The 12,089-nt window shown below is 35.2% G+C and overlaps 1 long non-coding RNA gene across 1 annotated transcript; it reads left to right on the top strand.

The window, feature by feature from the left end:
• The first annotated feature begins 215 nt into the window (after positions 1 to 215).
• Positions 216 to 11,478, top strand: LOC109369182. The gene is made up of 4 exons (XR_004160834.1): positions 216 to 315; positions 9,794 to 9,867; positions 10,519 to 10,649; positions 11,280 to 11,478. It is a non-coding gene; the product is annotated as an uncharacterized LOC109369182 (long non-coding RNA).
• The last annotated feature ends 611 nt before the right edge of the window (positions 11,479 to 12,089 follow it).

Raw genomic sequence — 12,089 nt, 5'->3', positions numbered from 1 at the left:
CCTTATCCTGCAGTCCAGCTGTCCTTTCCACTGTCAGCTCAGTGCAGTTAAATCCAGGTTAATAATGGTGTGTGCTCAGGGTCCTGTATGCAAATATAAAAAGAAATACATCTGTACTACTTCCAAGAAAATGTCTTGAATATAATAAATGTCTTTATCTTCTATCTGTCTGTAATACAAGTGCAATTAATTATTTCACTTTCTTGTTACAGATATCTGTCACAATCGTTTACCTTTTTATCAGTCTGCCTAGAAAGGACAAAGTTGGAGAAGCTAATGTATCTGTTTTTCATTCTTCTGTCATCCATGTAATAGGTAAATCCTTTAAAGGAAAGACAACAGTTTTTAAAAGTATTTTTGTGTTTTTGTTTTCGTTTTTCTCACATGGATAAGATTTATTGCATTTTCCACCACTATCCCTATCTTTTCCTGCAGCTTGAGTTTCTGGACTTGTAGTTATAAACTACCCCTTTAATCATTTAAAAGCAAGAAGGTTAGTAGTATATTTTATTTATTTCTTCCTGGACTTTTCATATTTTTTGTCTTATAAAGTGTATGATGTCACATGTAATTTCAGCCATGTTTAAGAAAATACTTTTAACAACAGTAGTACCACATTGCAATGTATACAGCCCGACTAGTTTTCAAAGCTCAGGATAGCATCTCAACATATCACGTTGTCTTAACATGTGCTGCCAGATATAAAAATAGAAATATTAAAATAAAATTAAAGATACTTTGGAGAAGCAAATTATACATTTCAAATTTGAATTAAAACAATAATAGTAATAGAAGAAGAAGAAATTATGATCTTATTTCAGCCCACTGAAAACCTTTTATTTGTGAGGTAACATTAACTGGACTTCCATGACCAGTGTTCAGTGGGTCGATCATCCATCAATATTAGGGCATACATAATTGATTTTGTTGGTTGATAAAACCTCTTGCGTAAGACTTTGGAAAATTTTGCAAGAATTCATAAATATTTTCTGATAATGTTTTATAGAGTACCCGAGAAACTTTGCTATGTACATAAAACAGACTGTGGGAACTCAGTTGGCAATATGGCTGTGAACTTATTTGCAAATAGCAGTAAGCAGAAAGTATATGAATTTATTCCAGACTGAAACTTAGTAGGAAATTCTATGTATTATTATTACCTGGTCAGATTTATCCTTTCTTAATTAAAAGGAGCAAGCCAAAAGTTGTTGAACAATAAACAGATTAGGTGAAAGTGTAGTGTAGTTCCTCAAGAGCCTAGCCAAAATTGTGAAATGGTGCACCATAGAACTAATTGTGTATCTTCAGGTAAAAAACGTGAATTATATCAGATATCTTCCAAAGCTCCCTTCCATCCTCAAACATTTTGTAATTCCGTTTCAAGTGTTTATTGCATATCACTGCTAAGAGAGTGACAGTCCAGTTTTAGTTTTACAAAGGCATTTTGTTCTTGCTTTATCAGCGTGTACTGATCTCATGGCCCCTGCTCTATTGAATCACTCTAGTTTAAGAGAACTCATGCTGACATTCTTCTTTCTAAGAAGTTTAACAGAACCCAAGATCACCTTTCTAAGACCAAAGTAGGAGTGAGAGTAATGCACGGAAAAGATAAGGAGCAAATAAATAAATAAATAAATATACAAATACTACTTTCTTTTTAAACAGAAATTACAAATTGAACCTCGTTGAGCACAGTACCACTCAAATATATTACCAAAATGACACCAATGCCACACTAATGAAAATGTAGGCAGTATGTGCCTTTTGTCATGTTCTATACTCAAACTTCAGATATTGTTTCACGTATTTAATGTAAGAATGCTGAGAAATGCTTCAGTATTTCTATAATGCTTTCAGTGCTTTTGTATTTGAAGAAATTTGCACAGAGATACTGTGAAGAAGATTAATAATTTTGAACAATAATGAAATTGCTAAAAAAGCCTTCTTTTCAATCTAATTAATGAAATGAGCAAATGATCAAATTATAAGTAACCACTCATTTTGAATTGAAGTGTCTTCAGTGCAAATGCTGAAAAGAGCAATATCTGTATTTGTTCCAAATACAAAATTCTCTAAGATCAGTTAACACACTGTGTGTTAACACGTGATACATGTGACCATGTAGCAGATCTGTATTGGCTTGAATGTTTCTCTTTGCTACATAACTCCTTGATTTTACCAGACATTGACATTCCCTGCTGCAAACTACAGATAACTCCAATGACTGTTTAGTAAAAACAAACCAACAACAGCAAAAACAAACAAACAAACAAAACACAACCCACCAACAAAAAAGGTGTCATACTTCGAGTTGAAACTGGAATAGTTGTACTGTTTTCCAGTATTTTCCATATTATTTTTGTCTCTACTGCACTGTTTTCAAACTAGTCTTAGCTTTTTACTTTAAGGTTTGTAAATGGCTTCTCTAAAAGATGAGAAGTGTGTCTTAGATCAGGATTCTTAACTATTTCATAGCAAACTTCCCTTTATCCTAGAGCCTTCTTTCAGTCCCCGTTTTCCATTATATACGTATTCATTTGAACAGATTTATCAAGTGTTTTATACGTGTTTGATTTTTGTAACTTCAGTCCAATGAAAATTGGAGTCTCTGGATTCAAAATACACCAAACAAAAGTATACACTTAAAATAATCTGATTTATCTTAAATAATATGAGGCCATCTTTTATAATTCATATTTATACCTAGGAGAAATTTTTCTTTTCAGTGGAATAAGTACAGGTAAAGATAAAAATTAAATACCCTGAAGCATTACAATTTTTTTAATTTAATTTCTCCAATCCACTTTAGTAGCTCATCGCTACTAAGAGAAGTTAATTACAATTCCAGCAGAGTTCACTGCAACGTATTTTAAAACTAAACAGACAATACTACATTTTAGAATTATTATATGAAATCAGGATTTAAAATGTCAATAAACTTTTAACCTACAACAATATCTGCAAACAGAATTAATCTGGTTTTAAGTTTTCACAGGCTGTTCCAAGGGATTCGTTTGTGATGCTTTGATTGTATCTTACTTCAAATTCTTTGTATGGTCTCGGGGATCTATATGCAAATTCATCTATGAAAGTGTACTATAATTTTTAAAAACAAATAAAATAACTCAAAATTGAATATTAAAACTCTAAATAAATGAGAACTCTCAAATTCATGGTGCTCTAAACAGATGTAGAATAATTGTACTGGAAATATTTGCACCTTTTTAATAATCTGTATGAGATCATCCATGTTCTTAAAATTAATATACTCACAGAACTTGAAAAGACTCATGCTAATCACCTCAAGTCAGAGGAATTAACATCTCTTTATTAATACAAAAATGCAGTTTGCATTTCCACCTTCCTTGAAACTCATGTAATGTAATCCTTTGCAATACATGATATTCAAAGAAAATTCCACTTCTCTGAATCAGATTAGTTGACTTAGTAGTAATCTACAAGATACAAAGAAAAAAAAACACATAAAATATTCTTTGCATCCATTAATATGTGATTAAACAGTGGCACTGAAACAAATTATTTCCCCATTAAGAACTTGGAAAAGCCTTTATGAAGTGTGAATTCTTATGTGGAAATTTATGCAAAACATTCTCAAAGAGAAAACTGAGGGATAAATTAAGATTCAGATATGCCTTATGTATCCTTCTGCGGGATTAAAAAGTACATATTCCTTATTAACTTACAGGACCATGAGCCTAGTGTATTTGTGTATTTATAATGTTGTATATACACATACATTAATATATATAAAATAAACCATTTATATGTATTTCCCTAAAAATAGTAAAAAATACTGATGGTCACCTTAGCAGTACTAATCAAGTAGAAGGAGTACTAACTCACTAGGGCTAGTCCTTAGAAGATGAAAGAAGTATCTTATTTTTAGCATAATAAAAACATGACAGTAAAAAGATAAAGAGAAATATTTTAAAAGATGTCATTTGACTGCAGTAGAATGACACTGTGGCATTTAAGATGAAGGCTGAAGGAAGAGTAAATATTTTCTGAGTAGAAATTTAACTTTTAGATGAGGGAGAAAAGTTGCATATTAAACTCACTAATCGGAGAACAGTCAGCAGAAATCAAGATGATATCTCTTACAGCAGTATGATATGGAAAACCAGATCTTAACATCAAATTAATGTTGATCAAAAATTGAGAAAAAGTGATGAAAATAGGAATTTCTTCTTCATCCATGGAGCACATACACCAAATATTAATTACAAATATTTCTCAATTGCGAAACAATTTAATATGCCACAGATAGCATGCAGCTTCTCAGTCAGAACATGAGAATCTTCAATCCCAAGAACATTGCTATTGGCAGTGAGGAATCTGTAACTGGACATTTTCTTGCTGTTATAAGAAAACTTACTCGTGGCAAACTGGAAAACAGAGCTCTAAAATAAATATAAGCTATCAAGCTCTCTCATTTCATTCCCAATAGGGAAAAATGTGGGCAGAGATATGAACAGTACAGCTACTCTACTACTTCTAACTTATAAATCATTATTGAGGTGCAATATGATGTATTATTTAAAACTTTTTACATCTCCACTTGTACAGTTATTTTAGTTAGAATCATATCTGTTGGCATGTGGAGAAGTTATAATCCTAATTAGGAAAGAAAGTACCAATGTTTTTGTACATCTTTAAACCAATCAATATTTAACTAACAATATGACAAAATAAAAAAATCTGCAATTAAATGCCATGTGGGTAAGATGGCAATAACATTTTTTACTGATACTTCTCTATATACTAAAATATTAAGATATGTACTTGTACAGAAAACTAATTTTTCTTTCAGAATGTCCCCAGTTTAAAACATGTCTAATTTTTGTTGTGCTTTTTTTAATTTTTTGTTTGTTTGGTTGGTTGGTTGGTTTGTTTTTAAGCTGTAGATTTCTCCCATAGCCCACACTTTTACTGGCTGTATTTGAAGTTATACCATAGTTTATCTTCATTTAAATCATTACTCCTCAGCTGGGGAGTGCATAGTAGCTAGTGCATAAAAGTAATCTGTAATATTTAGTATATGACAATAGCAGGGTTCCTGAAGCAACTTATGGAAATTCTGCATATGTTTTATCTTGTCTGAAAGTGTTTTTCAGAATTTCCTCTGGAAACCATTACTGCAGAATGAAAAGTGAAACTGGGACAGTTCTTGGCTCCACAGAATTATTAAGCACTTCCACTTATTCTGATTTTTCTCAACCCCTGGTAACCCAATAAAAATTTTAGGAACAGTTCTTTACTAGAAATGTGCTTCTGCAATAACAGGCAAAGGAATATATGGGAGACAAGAGAGAAGATAGGCTTGAGAACAGCACACAACTGCACTCAAAACATTATTGTTGACATAGAAACTATGTTAACCAGAAGACCAGTGGTAACCAGGGCTGCCAGCAAAAAGAGGGAGGTGACTGTCCTCTCAGGTACGCCCTTGTGTGGCCCCATCTCGAGTTCTGTGTTCAGCCCTGAGGCCCCAGTATAAGAAGGATGTAGAGTTGTTGGAGTGGGCTCAGAGGAGGGCCACGAAGATTTTCAGAGGGAGGGAGCAACTCTTCTATGGAGAAATGATGGGACAGCTGGGCTTAATCAGCTTGGAGAAGAGAGGGCTCCAGGAAGAGGTGATTGCAGCTTTCCAGTACTTGAAAGTAGCTTATAAACAGGAGTAAGAACAACATTTTACAAATCTTATAGTGATAGGAGAAGGAGAAATGGCTTTAAACTAGAAGTGGGGAGATTTAGGTTAGATGTTAGCAGGAAATTCTTTACTCAGAGGCCAGTGAGGCCCTGGCACAGGCTGCCTGGAGAAGCTGTGGATGCCCCATCCCTGGAGGTGCTAAAGGCCCGGCTGTTTGAATTATGATGATTATAAGAAAGTGTAGTACAGTGTCAAATATTAGAAATTATTAACTTTCCTGAAAATCATTTATCTTGGGAGAAAGCACAATCAATACTTTCTTAAGTTCAGGGTAGATCACCTGTGTTTTTTAAAGCTAATAGATGCCATTAATTCCACTAAGAGATGGTGGGTTTATTGTTCATTCATGGCCTTGAATTTATTAAACAGAAAAGAAAAGGAAATCTTGCTGCCGTGACACATTCACACTCTTTCCTACACTTGATTGAATTGTCACAGCTTGATTTTGACCCTTCTGAAATACTGGCTTAAGCATGTAGTTCCTGAAGACTTTTAACTTGACAGGTGCTAGCAAGTCCACTCTCCACTCATTACTCTGCATTTCTCCTGGTGTATTACCACCAAGAAGGATATAATCACTGTAATTCCTTCAGAGACAGTGAAGGAGATCAAACACTATTTCTCCCTGCAATAACTCAGCAAATCCTTTGTGTGAATTTTGAAGCTTAGAGAGGTCACAGTTACACGTGCACCAAGGTCAATACCAGTGCCATATTAGAGCTGTGGATCAAGGATTATCCTTGTCAAAGAATGTGAAGGGGACATCTTATTGCAAGGGAGCTTTTCCCTTCTTACTGAAGGGGAAATTGTACCTATGCTTTAGAAATATTCTAATGTCTGTAGCAGTATTACTACTAGTCATCTGTAGACATATATTTGTTTAGAGCCTAGTACTTAGTGTGCAACAGAGCTCCATCTAGATTGGGTTCAATTCTGACGTCTAGATTTATTCTTCAGCAGTGATGTACAATGGCCTTATAGAAGCCCATTTCCAAGAATAATTTATGACAAAACTTTACTAGATTTTTTCACCCAGCTCTGCAAATAACTTTTGGGGAAATGCATTTAGATTTATTGAAATAAATTTCTTTGCTTTCTCTCTGTGCTCTCATGTTTATGGTTGTGGTCTCATGCACAAATGCTCAGAGTCCACAGGTGTCTTTCTGATTGTTTTCAGAGCATCTGTACTCAGATGTACCTTAAACTCTTCTTCTAATGCTAACATATAGGAAATAGAAAAAAAAATCTCAGATTTGTCTGGAAAAATACAGATCACAGCCAGGCACATGAGAAAGGGTTGATGTTAGCTTGGGAACACAAATAAACTGTCTCTACCTTCTGTGTGTAGAAGACACTTGTTTATGAGAACTGCCCTGCAGCAGTAACTAAGTATTCATTCTCATTTATAACTTTGAATAAATAAGATACCTGTATGTAATAATAGCATATTCCTAAATGCTATTTCCTAGTTGCAGTTATTTTTTTCATAGTACGTAAAATAAAAGTTCTTTTTAACTTGTTTAGCAAATTTTGGGGAGTAGAAGGTGGTTGCATGAAATTCTACTATTTATACAAATTTCTATCTAACAAAGTTATTCTCAGCAATTTTTTATTACTCTTATTATATTTTCCAGGGAGAGAGATTCTCCAGGGCTTTTCTCCCTTTATATTAGAGAAGCTCCTTGATAGTGTAATATTTTTATCTGGGTTGAGACACTTTTTATGCATATGTTCAGTATACACTGTAAATTTAGGAGTGCATAATTTACCTCAAACCAAAGAGGCTGATAGCATTTTTATGGATAATACATTATGTGCGACATCTGCCAGGCTCCTTACCATCACACCACACTTCTCCACAACGGTTTATGAGGAGAAATAAAGAAATTTTAGTGTCGGCAAAGATATCCAGAGTAAGAGAATGTAATTATCTCACTGGGGATTTAGCTAGGACAGCAGGCCAAAATACTCCTATCAGTGTGCCAGATTGTCTTTAACAACTACATGAGGCCAGATCTGCAATATGCTTTTCTGTAAGACTAACATTTTGTTGGAAAGTCTGAACCAAGTGAAATGCCAAGACAAAATTGAGGTGCTCTTTGTGGTTTCTCAATACACAGTTCAATAAACACTATGTTAGGATGCAGGATGCATACTTATACTGCTGCAGAATGAAAATACATAGACATAGTGAAAGCAGACAAAGAGAAAGTCAGATGGGTATCTTTCACCATAATCAGTCCCCAGAAGAGGACAGCAGGGATAGATTTGACTTTGCAAGCTTGCACCCACACTACACTTAGCATTAGCCTACGGAAGAGTTTTTGGTATATGCTAATTACAAACAAAATATTTAATGGAACTACAAAATTGTTGATTGTAAATGGCTATGCCACGTTGGAATAGATCCCAAGGACTTGTGGTTATTCGACATTCATGCAGCATTTACCTGATAAACATTAACTACTGAGGTTAAGAAAGCAGAAGCAGTACAACAACTTTCAGTATTCAAAGCCTGTCCATGCCCCAAAGCAACATGGATATCAGGAACTGTGATCACCTGGATAACTTTCAGCATCTTCTATTTCATTTGTTGATTCAGGAAGATTTCCAAAAGGAAAAAAAGAGTTCCTTTAAACAATATTTTGGCTACTTTATCAAGGAAGATTTTAATATACTAATATATAAAACAGTTTTAAGAGAAATTTGGTGTGTAAATTTCAATTATATGACCAGAAATGGGATGTTCTTATGACCTGCAGTTCATCTAGACCAAAACAAAACAAAACAATTCATATTTGGCATTATGTCAACTTGTGGGCTATGAGAGTGGTGGAACAGCTGCCCAGAGAGGCTGTGGATGCCCCGTCCATCCCTGGAGGTGTTCAAGGCCAGGTTGGATGGGGTCCTGGGCAGCCTGGGCTGCTATGAAATGTGGAGGTTGGTGGTCCTGCATGTGGCAGGAGGGTTGGAGATTCGTGATCCTTGAGGTCCCTTCCAGCCCAAGCCATTCTACGATTCTATGATAAAAACTTGTGGCATGGAAACCACACTAAAAGAGTGAGTTACTAAAAAGATGTTGGCTTAGATTTAAAAGCTAAAAAAAATAAATCTATAACCCAGAACTTTGCATATTTATCCTTTTCATTTAACATAAGATATTTTATCAAAAAGGCTAAGGTATTTCTATTATTCTTCAAGCTGACATAACATACACTGAATGGAATTCAGAGGTTTGAAATTCGAAAATACTGAGCACAACAGCACACTGGCAGCTGAAGACATGAACCATTCGGTCAGTACCAGAAAGGATTGTACTTTCAGTACAAACTTCTGACACATTTCTTCGTGAAATCAGCATACAACACAGGATCATCCCTCAAAGATTATATCATCACAGAGATTGGGAAAAACTATGCCTTGTTAAAATAATTTTGTTCCTGTCAAAAAAGAAATCTAGGCTGATAAGTAACATATATACATTTTTTTTGTTGCTAATGTTTACTACTTATTTACTTGAGAATCTTCTGCATGAATAAAAATGAATATTGCATGTGACAGTACAGATCTATGGCACCAAAATTTTTGAAAAGTGTGCCTCAATATCAATAGTATTAATGTTGAATGAAATAGATGTGAAATAACATACTTTCTTACAGAAATTACAATGGTTTCTTTCTTCTATTCAGTATAAGATATATTGAAGAATTTTCACGATACAAAGAAACGTTAGTACTCTAAAAGTGATTCAGAAAGAAATTCCTTAAAGTTATTCTGCTATATAATTACTTAATTATTTTGTCTATAGAGGCATTGAGCGTTTACAAAAAGGGTGAGGTAACCCCTTTGATCACATGCCTACAGGAGAGGCATACTGATTTATGAGTTAGATTTGCATGTCAAAACTTATTTGTTTCACTTACTTGTGGTACAAATGACCTTCCTATTCTAGGAAATTATTTACATGTTTATAAGTGTGTTACCAAGTAATCAAAGACAAAGCCTATGTCTGTAAAACAAAGCTAGGAAATGATTAAACATAGATTCTCTCATTACAAACAGACATTCTATACATAAAATCAAGTGCCTCTAGGAGGGAAAAAAAGAAGCTTTGTATCCTGTAAACACATCTGCAGGTAAGTTAGCATTCCGATAAGACCTGTATGCACAGTAGTAAATGTGTCAGTATTTTACGTGGCACTGAAATGGCATTTCTTACTCATTAAAATCATACAATCATAGAGTCATTAAGGTTGACCACTAAGATCATCTAGTCCAACCATCACTTCGTCATCACCACACTCACTAAACCATGTCCCTCAGTGCCACATCCCCCCTTTTCTTGAACACCTTCATGGACAGGTGACTCCACCACTTCCCTGGACAGCCTGCCCCACTACCACACCACATTTTCTGAGAGTAAACTTTCCTTAATGAACCTCCCCTGATGCAATTAAGGCCATTTTCTCTGGTTCTATCACTGTTACCTGTGAGAAGAGGCTGACCCCTACCTTGCTACAACCTCATTTCAGGAAGTTGTAGAGAGCAGTAGCATCTCCCCTGAGCAATCCCCTGTACAATCTGGCCACATCACTCAATCTCTTAATAAACTGGCTAAATTAATATAAACACACACCTATATTCCCCTGATTCTGTTCAATTCTTTCATAGTTTTATTCAATTCTTTTATAGTTTTATAACTGCTCTAATTATTTGAAACCTTCTAGGTTTTAATATAAATTTATTCATTGCTAATTAATTTCTTGTCTTTATGCCATTGTTTTCAGTTCAGGGGAGATCACTCTTCTTCTCCAGCAGCCATCTTCTAACTATTGCATTTATGAAGAGCAACCACATCTTCTCTCAGCTTTTGGTTTTCTTGGATGAAAATAACAAATTGTCATCTGCATTTCCTCAGGTAGGGTTTCCATATTCTTCTTCACCGCAACTGTTCCATTCATAATTAATTATGCCTGAAATTGTTGTACCATTAATAGTGCCCAATAATTAAAGGATATGATCATCAGATACATATTATCATTCTCTTTTGACATGGCTGCATCAAAGTAGTAGGTAGTCACATCATCATGGAAACAAGAGCTGGGCAAAATCCCACAAAACAAATGACAGTGCATCTGTATTAGCTATTGAATGATCATGCTACAGATTATAAGACAAGTTCAAAAACTGTTGTTTTTATGTGTAGACCAGATGTACAAAATCATTATATGTTGTTTTGTTACAGAATGGTACACAGATTAATAAACGCTCTATAGAATAATGCTTATTACCTCACTTTGCTTTCTGTAAGCAATAGCATATGAGTGTGTGCATGTGTATAAAGTCAGAGAAGAGAGAAAGATGAGACAAATGATTTGACTGTTAACTTAAAGCATCTGGTAAATGAAATTGCAAAATTACCTAAAGCTAATTCTTCAGAGTAAACTTCTTTTACACGACATTTCAATTCTTCTCTTCAAATGTAAATATCCAGTAAATTTTATAAAGCATTTCTGTTTTTTAAGCGAACTTTATGTATTCATTTCAGGGCAAGCAAGACTGATTGTTCAGTGAAATGATGATGTTACTCTGTGTTGCTGAATACTTGGCAAAGGGAGTTAAGAGTGCCCAGACCAAGGACTGAGCAAATATTTTGAATCAGTATTTTGGAGATCAGCCACAAGACCAGAAGTTGGGGAAAACACTGGTAACTGAATCTAATTTAGAGAGAATAACCTTCAGTCAAATTAAAAATAAATAAATAAACACTAATGTATAAATTAGTAGTAAATAAGTGAACAAAAATATTTTTCTGCAGATCGCAGAATCACAAAATCACAGAAACACCAACGTTGGAAAAGACCTACAAGGTCATCCAGTCCAATCATCCACCTATCACCAATAGTTCTCACTAAACCATGTCCCTCAACACAAAATCCAAACGTTTTTTAAACACCTCCAGGGTCTGTGACTCCACCACCTCCCTGGGCAGCCCGTTCCACTGCCTGACCACTCTTTCAGAAAAGCAGTATTTCCTAACGTACCCTGGTGCAGTTTGAAGCCATTCCCTCTAGTTCTGTCACTGTTACACGAGAGAAGAGGCTGACCCCCAGCTCACTGCAACCTCCCTTCAGGTAGTTATAGAGAGCAATGAGGTCTCCCCTGAGCCTCCTCTTCTCCGGACTGAACAATCCCAGCTCCTTCAGCTGCTCCTCATCAGGCCTGTGCTCCAGACCCCTCATCAGCTTTGTTGCCCTCCTTTGAACACGTTCCAGGGCCCCAATGTCTTTCTTGTAGTGAGGGGCCCAAAACTGCACACAGTATTGAGATGCGGCCTCACCAGAGCTGAGTACAGGGG

The sequence above is a fragment of the Meleagris gallopavo genome, chromosome 10 (genome assembly GCF_000146605.3).
Source record: "Meleagris gallopavo isolate NT-WF06-2002-E0010 breed Aviagen turkey brand Nicholas breeding stock chromosome 10, Turkey_5.1, whole genome shotgun sequence".
In the NCBI taxonomy this organism is placed as follows: domain Eukaryota; kingdom Metazoa; phylum Chordata; class Aves; order Galliformes; family Phasianidae; genus Meleagris; species Meleagris gallopavo.
The sequence above is the reverse complement of the archived record's forward strand: the minus strand, read 5'-3'. Positions and strand labels throughout refer to the sequence as shown.